General features: G+C 32.5%; 1 long non-coding RNA gene and 1 pseudogene across 1 annotated transcript; both read right to left on the bottom strand.

Moving 5' to 3' along the window:
- Window positions 1-7,637: 7,637 nt before the first annotated feature.
- Window positions 7,638-12,737, bottom strand: LOC142555390 (uncharacterized). The gene is made up of 3 exons (XR_012822393.1): window positions 12,206-12,737; window positions 7,950-8,214; window positions 7,638-7,857 (listed from the first exon to the last, which is right to left on the bottom strand). It is a non-coding gene; the product is annotated as an uncharacterized LOC142555390 (long non-coding RNA).
- Window positions 8,223-12,098, bottom strand: LOC142556380 (ABC transporter F family member 4-like; annotated as a pseudogene).
- Window positions 12,738-12,754: the final 17 nt, after the last annotated feature.

Genomic DNA, 12,754 nt, shown 5'->3' with positions numbered 1-12,754 from the left:
TTCACCTTTTTGATTTGTCAATAAAACTGTGGGGGAATATCACGATATTCGGTCTATTCACTACTTCGGTTTTGTCAAATTTCTGTATTATGTTTTTTTTTTTTCCTGTTGTTATTTTAATCATTTTTTACGAACATAATATTGATGTGATGTTTATGCGATATTGGAACCAACGTATTTGGTTTATGCTCATCCCGATGGACTCATTTTTTTCATCGGATCCGGGTAGAGACCAAAGATCACCATGGATAGAAATAAATGGATTCCAAAGATTTTGAGCAAATCCAGGGGTCTTCGATCTTAAGATCAAAGAGTTCTTTCAGTTTCTAGTAAGAATGAATGTATTTCTATTATTATGAAATTTATAAATGAAATAGTTATCCGTGTTTGGCGAAGTGGGTGAACGCACTCGTGATAATTTCTTAAATGAATTTGGGATAAAATCCCATGCTATTATCTTAGGTTTTAACCAAATAGTGCTAACTTTTTGCTCAAGTCTCGAACTCGATGTTCTAAAAGGCAATAGACCAAAGACTACTCATCGCCTAGTGTCTAGACGATTTTTAATTTTCATATGAATATAATTTTTTCTTGTTTATCTCCATATTTTTCCAATGATTCATCCATATTGAATTCAAACTCAAAATGAATGTCATATTCATTATCTCTATCGATATAAATTGATTAAAAAATATGCAGAGAAGTTTTAAAAGTAAAAATTCTATATATTAAATTAGGTGGCCGTCTAAGCGGATTTTGAACTGCCTGAGCAGGCGATTTTTTTAAAAACACACAAAGATATCGCATTTCTAAAAATAAGGCAGTGGACCGTTGTCCGATGCCTAGACAATCACCTTTTAATACACTGCTCGAACCATCTAACTTTGTTTACGACTTCGGTTGTTGTAAAAAAAAAAAAACTTAGAAATCTATGAAATTAACCCCTGAAATGTGGACATACAAACAAGAGTACTTAACTCAGCGAAGAAATTGATGGTTTCGGTCTGCATTTTAAAATATTTTAGTTAAATATTACTAACAACTATAGCTTTGGACAAACTGACAAGCGTTTTATCATATAGTGATATGTACGGAACAATCGAAAATACTAGTTGATTCAAAGATCTCACACAATTGCCATAAAACTTTGGTAATGTTTTGAATATTTCAATCTAGGTATGTTATTAGACCGGATCAGATCAGATTAAACTAATTCCAGATTTCCAGACGATGAAAGTTAACTAATATTTGTATGATATCAGAAATGGTCTGATATTAATTTATCGGATCGTGAGTGTAACTCAATCCATAACTGAGATCGAATGAAGCTGGATTGAAATCAGATTAGATCAGACTAAGACCAAACTATAATCAATATTTTTTAAAATCATTATTGAAATCAGACTATGATCCATTTTTAAGCAACTCAATCTGATTTATTATTAGTGTTGAATTCGATTCAACTCGTGTGACGCATTGGATTCCATCGACACACGAAATTGTGTCTACTTGAGAGAATTAACGAGTCATTATTTATTACAACATTGATGTTTCACACGGATGCGACGAATTCTGTTTCTCGAGTGAAACTGTTCGACCATTTAATCGTATTTTTTCTGACCCCAACAAACTCGATTTACATTATTACATTATTGTACAATTTCCCCCGTGCATTTATAAACTCCGAGTGACTCTACAAAAAATAGCCACCCACAGGTGTATGATTAATGGTAGTTGGATATGGTTGTAATCATAGTCTCAATTTATTACAAATTAGTAAATATATATGCTCATGTAGGACCGACATAAAGTTTTTCGTTTTACCAAAATCTATAGCAGCATGTTGTGATAATCGTGCAATTCAAATTTTTAAAAACTCTGTAATAACCTAAATAACACCACGTGCAGAGATGATTATTACTGAGGGTGAGAGTAAACTGAATCGAACCGAACAACTGGTGTGGATTGGATTTTAGTTGAACACAGTTTGGATTGAATTTAAATTTAACAAAATCTAAAAAATGGGTTTTGTTGGGTGCAATAATTGTCCTTGTTTGGTAGAACGATCAAACCGTGGTACTTGAGCTGCTGTGCGGATTAAAAGATTTGAGTTGCATCATTACCACCAGCTATAGCTTTTGGTAAAGCGGCAAGCGCTCGGTCTTACAATTGGTATCAGAGCTAAAGTCATGAGTTCGATTCCCATTGATTGCAAGGAGTGCAATTATTGCGATCGAACCGTGGTGCTTGAGCTGCTGTGAACTTTAAAAGATTTGAGTTGTACCATTACCACCAGCTATAGTTTTTGGTAAAACGGTAAGCGCTACATGTTTGGTTCAAAGTTAGAATTTCGAATTATTCAAATTAAAGTTGAATGGATATAGAAGGTACATATCTCTCATCTTTAGAAAGGTGATGGACGTGGTTAATTTTTTTTTAAAGATGACAAATTTAATGTCGAGGATTTATCTTCGATTTTCGTTATCACCATTCTAACCGAATACAATCTAATCTAAATGGGAAACTAAATCTGTAGTGTCATTATAATATTAAAATTTTTAATATCTATACATGCATTAAAATTTATCTTTTTTTAATAATAGCTACTTTAGAAAGAAAATTTAAAATATGTTTAAATTTTCAAAAATTGAAATTAATTATATATCCGAACCGAACTAAAACCAAGCTTCGGTTCGGTTCGGTTTTTAATTATCAATTGTTTGGTTTTGTTTAAAATTTTGACAAACCAATAATTTTAGTTTGATTCGAGTTTTTAAGATAAATCGAACTCATCCGACTTTACTCGCTCCTAAATTTATTACACTGTAAAATGCACGTCATGGATGTAAAAAATAGCTTTTTCCATAATTCTATCGTACTGAGCATTTTTTTTTAAAATAGAGATTATATAAAAAATAATAACTTTACAGATAAGTAAGAATGTAAACAGTTATTTATGTTATACGAAAATAGTTTAAAATATATTTTTTATAATTACTTATTTTGTAAACAACACATGTATTTCATAATTAAGTAGGTCTTTTGTGAGACGGTCTTACAAATCTTTATTTATGAGACGAGTCAACCTTACCGATATTCACAGTAAAAAGTAATACTCTTATCATAAAAAGTAATATTTTTTCATCGATGACCCAAATAAGATATCTGTCTCACAAAATACGACCTGTGAGACCGTCTCACACAAATTTTTGACTTCATTAATTACTTATTTTTATATAAATTGACGAGCTATAAATATATAAATTTGCGTAGATTTCATATTTGATAGCCTAAATCAGACTTACTATATGCATGGTTAAGATTCGCAATCTTAATTAGGAAAAGTGAACATGAAATAATAGCAGCATTGAAAATATGAATCAAAATTATATATCCAACCAATAAATTCAGTGGGGAATTGTATTTATGTGGCAATATTATTGAAGAATTATTATTTCTGACACAAATTTATTATTATCAAATCATCTCCACTCGTGCATCAACTTTTATTCGGCTGATGTCCTCATCATCATTTATATATTTGAACTAATTTTTAGACCTACCTCCAATATCAGCCACTAAAATTAAATAAAACTATCCTTTCCGCATTTAAATGCGAAATACATTAAATATTTATACACGCAATGCTTTAATTAATATTCGATTGATCATATACCATATTGTATACTTTATACGGAAAATTACAATTTAACTCGACGTGTAGTGTTTGGTTTTAATCCAGTAACTTGGGATTTTTTTATTTTGGTTTATTGTTTGGGCTAAAAGACAATAACGAATATTGTTTATCTGATATAGATGTTTTTCTATGTAACTCAAATAGCGAGAATAAACTTATATTACACACATCAAAATAAATCTAAACAAAACAAACGAGAAAAATAAGGAAAAAGACATAATAATTCAAAATGAGAGGAAAAAAGCTTCTTGTTTCTTTTATTTTTGTTTAGATATATTTAATTTGTAAAATATATGTTTTACTCTCGCTATATCAGTCATGTATGAGACTATTTGTTCCAAATAAGCAATAGTGATATATTTAGTGGTTTTGGATGAATAAAGACCAAAAAGATTATAAATCATTAAATGAAGCCAAACATCGACAAGTTACATGAATAAAACAAAAAACATACCAACTTACATTACCAAACCTGTAATTTTCCCTTCTAATTTCTATATACAAATGCCTTATTTAAACACAGAAGGTTGTAATTTACATGTTTTTCATTTTTCGTCACGTTGTTGGTCAATTTGTGACATTAGTTCTTTAATTTGAAATTTATGATCATTGTCATTTTTCATTAAAGTACTGACGTGATATCGAAAATTATGACATACGGATGAACATTGACGATAGGTCCGCTGCCATGTCAGGAGCACTCTAGGGAAAAAAGATTGAAAAATTGACTGGGTAACGTTACCAAGAAATAAAAACCGTGCAAATTAGGGGACAAAAAATTGTAACATATTCCCAAATATAATTCTTTTTTTTTTTTTTTTGCGTAGGCATATAAAACAAACAGATAACCAGAAGTAACACGCGTTTGAAGACAATTAATATTAGTTTTTGATTGCTTTATGAGTTTGAATTATATTGAGAAGAAGGACGTTCCAGGAATCATGGCCGGGTCAAAATGACATCGTCATGCATGTGACTGAACCCATAATATCAGGAGACATAGCTTATATTACACTTAATTATGCCTCTCTGTTTTGTCAAAATCTCACTTTAGCTTAATTCTTTGTAAGTTTGTGAACAAAAATGACTGAGAATGAAAGAAAGGGAAGGAGAGAAACAAGAAATATTGCTATGTTTTTTCTGGGGTTTTTATTATTTAACACAGAATTTTATTTATCATCATTTGCAGAAGAGGGCAGTTTAAGATGGCCGCCACCGGCGATGAGAACCCGCCGCTTCTTTAGCACGGCGGAGCGCAATGCAAGAGCCTCAAGTACTCCATCAGATATGTTTTACGAAGAGAAGAGATTTTCACACACAGGCCCTAACCCTCTTCACAACTGATCAGTGACAAAATGATAAGAATCTTTGATGCCATGCAAGCTTTATAATTAATTAATCATTATTTTCTTTTTGCGTTTGTTTAATTTAATTTCTGAAATTTTAGAATTAATTGCTACACGGTTACTGGTTTACTGCATGTCGTTTATCTACTCAATTACTCGTTTCTTTTCAAGCATCTTCAAGTGTTAAAGATACCGCGAACCCTACTAATTAAGAAGGCCACCAACTTCTCATGCATTTGTAAGATTTTCTAGCGGACAGTTTTAAATAATTCAATATATACTTCTATGGACGTGCATTTTTTTTTATCGTATATATTTGTCACTCGGCGATTTTGGTTATCTATGTTGTCGAATTTCAACGTTTTCGAGTTTAGAAATTATTCATACCTGAAGTTGATATGATATCGATGTGCTTTCGATATGACGCTGACATGTGTAATATCACAACAACACTCTCGATACAAAAAATGACAAAAATTGAAAGATAATACCTGACTTTGGCTGAAATTTGATAATACAGATGACCAAAATCACAAAGAACTAAAATTTGCCATTTTTATTATCTACTAAAGTTATCGATTCTATATGTTTGTAGAACATTATATCTTTCGAAAAAATGATATATGCCAAAATGTATCTTAAATCGAGTAAAATAGAGTAACATGAACTGCTATATTGTCATGACAGACCCATTAACCCACGGGAGAAATTCTATATATGATTATGTGACAGTATTGGTTATATTTTATCAGATAAAAAGTAATGTGGCTATAAGTTATCCAATAAAAGTAAAAAACAATTAAGATCAAAGAGTGAGGTAATTAATCAACATGGATAATTCATTAATTAGAAACTAAAAATATACGTGTTTGAGTGAAAGTTCATAGCTCGTGGGAAATTGCCTCGACCTAGCGCGGCTCCCGAGTTTTTCATTACCAATTTTCGAGTAAGTTTCTCGTAAAATGGTTTTACGGATCCATATTTGTGAGATGAGTCGAAATGATCCATATTTATAGTAAAGATAATACTTTTAACATAAAAAATAATATTTTTTCATAAGCCAGATCATGTTGGATATTCATATCACAAAATTGACTCGTGAGATAATCTCATATGAATTTTTGTGTTTCTTTATTCATACGTTGAATAAGGAGTAAATTAAATTACATTTTGGTACACAAACTATTGATAAATCGACAAAATTGGTATATGAACTATTGCAAATCAGGGATATAAAAATCGGCCAAAATCCCGAACCATCCTAAATCCCATCCATTCCCGCCCGAAAATACCCCCGTGGCGGTTTTCCCAAACCGAGTTGTCAGGATTTTTCTCGCCACAATCAATGTCGGGAGAGAGACCGGGCATATAATTTCCACACGATGGTATTCCCGTCCCAATCCAAATTTTTAACATACATATTAATAAAAAAAATTTAATACTGTTTTTAAGTTTTAAATATTTTTGACGCTTTTCTACCTCAACAAAGTTCCCGGATGACACCACCATTGTTCTTCTTCATTATTTGATAATTTTGTCGAGTATGAGATTATGAGAAAAAATATTCTCAGTTCTTATCGAGATGAGGATCGGGTTAGTAGGGTTACGAAACAGGTACCTATCCCGATCCACCCCTATTATAAATGACTATCCGGCACATCATCAAACTAAAAACTCAAATTCGAGCTTAATATAAATTGCTCAAGTCAAATTATTGTTATTAAATAGATTAAAATTTAAAAAATAAATTAAATTTATATTATAATAAATAAGTATCATACTTTGTGTAAAAATGTTAGGATTATGAACTAATAAATTATGTATTCAATCATAATATATTTTAAAAATATTTATAAATATATAATGAAATGATATATTTTTTCTCTATCCATATTTTAGTATTATGGTTATATATCAATAAAATTAAATTAAAACTCAATAAATAAATCATATACACCACTAATTAGTTTTTTAAATGGTTTTCAACTTTCATGTTGAACATTTTTCTGATTTTTTAATGAATCAATACCATATGTAAAAAATCTAAAATGGAGATTGTTGTTGTTTCATTGTCAGATAACAATATCTATGGGTTTCAAAGACAAATATTTATTTAATTATATTTCAATTATATATGTGATTTATTTGTTGACTTGTAATTTTATTAATATATAAATATAATAATATAACATTGAAAATAAAAATAATATTATTTTCTTAAATATGTATAAATATTTTTAAAATATATTATATTTGGCCATATTTTTATCTATTAATAATATTGTACTATACAATAATTTTAATACAAAGACTATAATAACTTATCATAATATATTTTTTAAACGTTCTTTTTTTTTTTACAAAAAAATAATCAATAAAATGATTCTCACAAGGAAACCCCAAAAAACTCAAAATCCATACTATTATATAAAGAATCTCTCAAGCCGATATCTTTTGTTTACCAAATTATCCTTACACCAACATTTTTTCTCAAAATTGTCATTGTAATTTATTTTCAATATCAGCTCTCTCAAATTTGCACTACGACCTCTCATTAATTTCTACGATTATAAAAAAACCGTACATGCACGTACCACATGCGTGGGTGCACTAGTATCAATAAAAATTTTCAATCCTCTTTGGGGCATAACACATGTACAGCCTAAGTGTTTTTCTGATTATCTCAAGTCCCACTATAAACACCAATCATCTTCATAGTTTTCAACTGATGAAACATGAAATCAGAAGACAACTTTCTATACCAAAAAATCCAAAATCACAATCTCTTGTTGCAGCTAATGAAGACGAGGAATCCTACAGTTCAAAAAACGAACATTTTCAACTACTTTATCCACCGATGTCAAAAGAAAATTTAGCATGTGAAGTTGCTCACAGAGATTTGTAACTCTCAGAGATTTGTAACTCTAGCAAATTTGTGGAGTTCTCAATTAGTTGAAGCACAAGGAACACACCTCTTTTGTCTCAATAAACTTTAAATGGTGATCGGTTAATGGATTCCATCCCCGACCATTACCGATACTCAAATACCGACAATAGAAGAGACAGTGAGTTCAAATTTACAAAGCAAATTACAGTAAATCATTTACTAGAAAATATGTCAGGCAATATCTTACTTCTGTGAAGTATATATGCCCAAAAAGCCTCTGAAACCTGGGAACACCACCAAGAAATTTATTAAGGTTGCACCCTGCCAGAACTACGTTCAAATTGCTCAGCAACAGATACAGCAGCCACATTTTGGGTGTTAGCAAGACATATATCCTTGTCTCACCTTCTAATATCAAGTATTTAAATTTTGGACAGACAGCTCTAAGCCATCAAAGTACAACAATGTCAGACTCTCGAGAAGATGAAAACTTGAAATCAGAAGAGGGGATTAAGACTCGGTGAACATTAATTGAAGTATTTCAAACACAAAAATCCTTTAAAGTTTTGAAGGAGTTGGGTGTAGATGTAAGCTAGCTAATACAGAAATTATACAGAAAATATCATGCCGATAATCTTTTATAAAAAATATACCTATGATATGCACCAAATCAATCATCAACCTCTGCATGCTCTGATTTCCTTGATAAGTTCCTCCTTGTACTCCTAAAACGTGCCTGGGAAAAACTCAGCAGTTCCATTCTCCACCACCCATATTTCACTTCTTTCTTCATCTTCACAAACACATGATATAAGCCGAGAGTCGTGACTGACTAGGACAACACCGCCAGTGAACTCATCGAGTGCATCTGCTAATGCATCAATACTTTGCATATCCAAATGAATAGTTGGCTCATCTAAAAGCAGAATATGAGGCGTAGACATGGATATGGAAGTGAAAACCACACGGACTTTCTGCCCCCCTGATAGTTTAACAATCGGGGTTAGATGGTTGTGGCTGGGAAGTCTGAACTTTCCAAGCGTCGCACGAACAGCGTCCTGTTTGCCGAGTCCCTCTTGATCGGGATGGAGGCGAAGAAGATACTGAACTGGTGTTTCATCCATTGTCCAGAGATCCACAAAATGCTGGGAGTATCGACCAATCCTCAATTTTTTTACTCCTCCTCACTTCACCTGTTGTTGGAACCAAATCCCCAGCAAGAAGGTTGAGCAGGGTAGATTTCCCAGCTCCATTGGGCCCTAGAATTGCCACACGAGTCCCCATATCAATACCAGCACCCACATTGGAGAGCTTGAAATCTTCTCGATTTGGATAGCTGAAAGTGACTTCAATTAGCTGCAACAGTGGTGGTGTCAGCTCAGTGGGTTCAGGAAAATGAAACTCCAGTGTAATCTCCATTTCTGAGGGGCTTCAGGAAGAGGCTCATCTTAGTCAATCTTGCTTTCACCCTTGTTCTTAGAAGCTTCCTTGGAAGCGGCAAATTTGGCTTTATCTTTTACCTATTCTTGCTGAATCCGACTCCCAGGTCTCTTAGCAGCTCTAATGGTTAGAGTAGATGTCCTGAAAGCCAAATGTTGGCTAGAGAATTTATTAGCTCAAGTGTAATAAACAATCTTTATTTTAATATAATTTACTTTTTAATGGTTTCATTTTAATTTATCTGTACACTCTTGCAATCAGCATAGATAAAATCCTTGATTATGCTTTAATACAAATGAATCGTAATTCGATGTTGAAACTCATTTGTAAACACTGCATATTCTAAATTCGTTCCTAGTCGATTCAGCCGCCTAAAATAAGGATAAAGGCCGCTTGAACTCGAGACTAGCATCTGTGATGTTGTGTACTGTGTTTCTTGTTAAGGGCATAGAGATGCCCAAACATGCAGATGGATAGTCATATGATGATTATACCGAACAATCCTCCCTCGGAATTTCCAAGTGGTTATCATTCATCGAGAGGATAAGTCCGTGGTTATGATTGTACACCATTAGTCCTTACGACCCGGGACAACACTGAGGTTCTATATGCTAGGGCTGTGCTTTGACTCATTTGCCGGCTCCAGGAGAGTCATCAGGTGGCGATTGCGACACATATAGGAGCCAATGCATTGTAGTCGGGGATTCACCGCTCACCTACGGGTGTGGATATCCTGTGTGATATTATGAAATAATAGTGCATGAATCTCTTGCCAGAGTATGAGATGTACGTTAGAGAAGGAGTTCTCAAATACTACACGCGTTGCCACTATTATAGTTATCACATAGTTATCGAATTATTATGCAACCCTCGATAAACCAATGATTGCAGATTCGATCGGCATATATGAGATGAAGGGACCGTACTGTACGTAATCATAATCGACTGATTCTTGCAGGCACTATCAGTGATACCTAGGGGATCATGGGGCGATGCTACTAAATGCTCTTACCATGATCCGATAGGTGCAATCAGAAATGAGTTCTGACATTCTTAATCAAGGTGTTGATGAAAAGAATGTGGCTAACTAGGGTAAGCCCGAATAAGAATAAATGTTATTCTGAATCACAAAGAGTTGTGAACCCACGGCTAGCTGTATCCTTGAATCATTGACGGTCACACAAGCACTGGATCGTTTGTTCTCGTTGAGAGAATAAATTCAAGGAGTTGAATTTATATTATGATATAGTAAATTCAAGGAGTTGAATTTATGATAACTAAAATTTGAGAAAATAAATTCAAGGAATTGAATTTATGAGATAGTAAATTCAAGAAGTTGAATTTATGAAATTTTGAGAGAATAAATTCAAGGAGTTGAATTTATAAAATTTGATAATTTAATTTATTAAACTCAAAAGTTGGGTTCATTAAATATTAAATTTTGGAGGTGATAAATTTAAAGAGTTGAATTTATAATTTAAATAATAAATTCAAATGTTGAATTTATAATAAATTTAATTAATTAAGCTCAAAATTTGAGTTGATTAAATATTAAATTAAAATTGGTGGGAAGTATATTTAATGAGCTTGTAGGAGTACAAGTCCAACATACTTAATAATTAAAGTTTAATGGACTTTGATTAAATTAATTAAACTAATTGGACTAGCCCGATTAATCAATCAAGCCCATTAATGTTAATTATATGTATTAGGTCATGTGTTAATTATAAATAAGTGAGAAGTCAAAAACCCTAGCCACCACAACCTCACAATTTTCAAAAAATTGGTCTCTCTCCTCCTCAAAATTTTTGGCCCTCTCCTTTTGGAAAAAGGGTTGAGCTGTCTCTCTTAATTTTCTCTCCAACGTTAAAATTTATTCCAAATTTTCTAGTGCAATTTGGAAGATGATCAAACAATCTAGTCGTGGACCCGATTAAAAGAAAAAGAAAGGAGTCTCTTGAAGAAAGTTCGTAGGGATTCATCAAGAGCTAGACCCGTCATAACGGATTAGTTGGAGCCTATTAATTTAATCACCAAAAGGTATAAAATTATTACGCCCTCTGAATGTTGATTCAATAAATCATACGAGTACTCAAACAAATATATTTTGATTGTCAAAATAAAATAAAAATTTTTAAACTTCCGTTGCATTTTGGGCACGAGAAAACTGAGATCCAACATTAACCTGTTTGTCATAAACCTCAAACTTCTTGTTCATAACCACTTTCAAAAGCTTCAAAATTTCCACGATAAAAATGGAGTTTCAAGCCATAAAGATGAATGATTTCACCGCAGCATTCTTAAAAAGTTCTTTCCCACGACCAGCATCAGAGAAGTTATCAATAGTTATATCTTTAACATTGGTGTCTGCATCATCATCACCATCAAGTACAGAAGCTCGACTGCCAATCACAACAGTGTAAAGGCATCATGATCATCATTAAGGGCCTCATGTTTAGCAAATTCAGTAGCCTGAGCAGCAATCACGTCCTTCTTTTCTCGTTTCTTCAAATCTTTTTCAGCAAAATCGAGTCTTGTAGAAGTTCTATTTTGTCTACTTGGCTGTTTATTTGTCTCATTGAGCTCCAGCTGCTCCTCATCATCTTCCTCCTCCGAGGAAGGAAGATCGATGTCATCGGTGTAAGTACATAAAACAAACGAGGTTTTAAGTATATCGATTTCATAAAAAGCATGCAAATTTCATAAAAGTTAACCATTCAAATTTCATAATGACCAATATCGAAAATGACCAATATAGGAAATTTATGAAATAGTTAACCATTCAAATTTCATAAAACAAACGAGGTTTCAAGTATATAAAACAAAAAAATTTACCTCGCAAGAATCGAGTTTGGTTGGAAAGTTATGCCTTTGGTTTGGGCAAAACCGTGAAGAGAATCAGAGCGATGAACAGAGATCGATTTTCTTGTTGGGGCAATACATCGGGCCTATTTTGAGTGTTGTTTAAGTCCAACAATAAAATAATAATAATTTAAATTTGAAATTGAAAGTAAACCAAATAAGAATTATTTTTTAATATATAAAAATGTATACGATTTTACCGATTTTTTAAAATTCAACAAATGACTAAACCGAATTGTGGGGAAAAGCGATGACCGCAATGAGAGCGGCACAGACGAGCGGCCACGGCAGGGGGATGATCGACAACGCCGACACGGAAGAGCGGCACGAACAAGCGGGGGGCGGTGGATGTTTTAAGTCGGAGATGAGGGACAACATGGTAAATTCATTAATTAGAAACTTAAATATATAATTAACTTGATATATAATTAATTAGTACAAAATTAATTTTTTAAAGTTTAATTGCTAAAAATGAAGTTTATATGACAGGAAAACATTTCTGGGAATCAAAACGTGGGATTA

Source organism: Primulina tabacum, chromosome 9 (assembly GCF_025594145.1).
Source record: "Primulina tabacum isolate GXHZ01 chromosome 9, ASM2559414v2, whole genome shotgun sequence".
NCBI classification, from domain to species: domain Eukaryota; kingdom Viridiplantae; phylum Streptophyta; class Magnoliopsida; order Lamiales; family Gesneriaceae; genus Primulina; species Primulina tabacum.
Note: the sequence above shows the minus strand (reverse complement) of the source record. Positions and strands in the feature narration are given on the sequence as shown.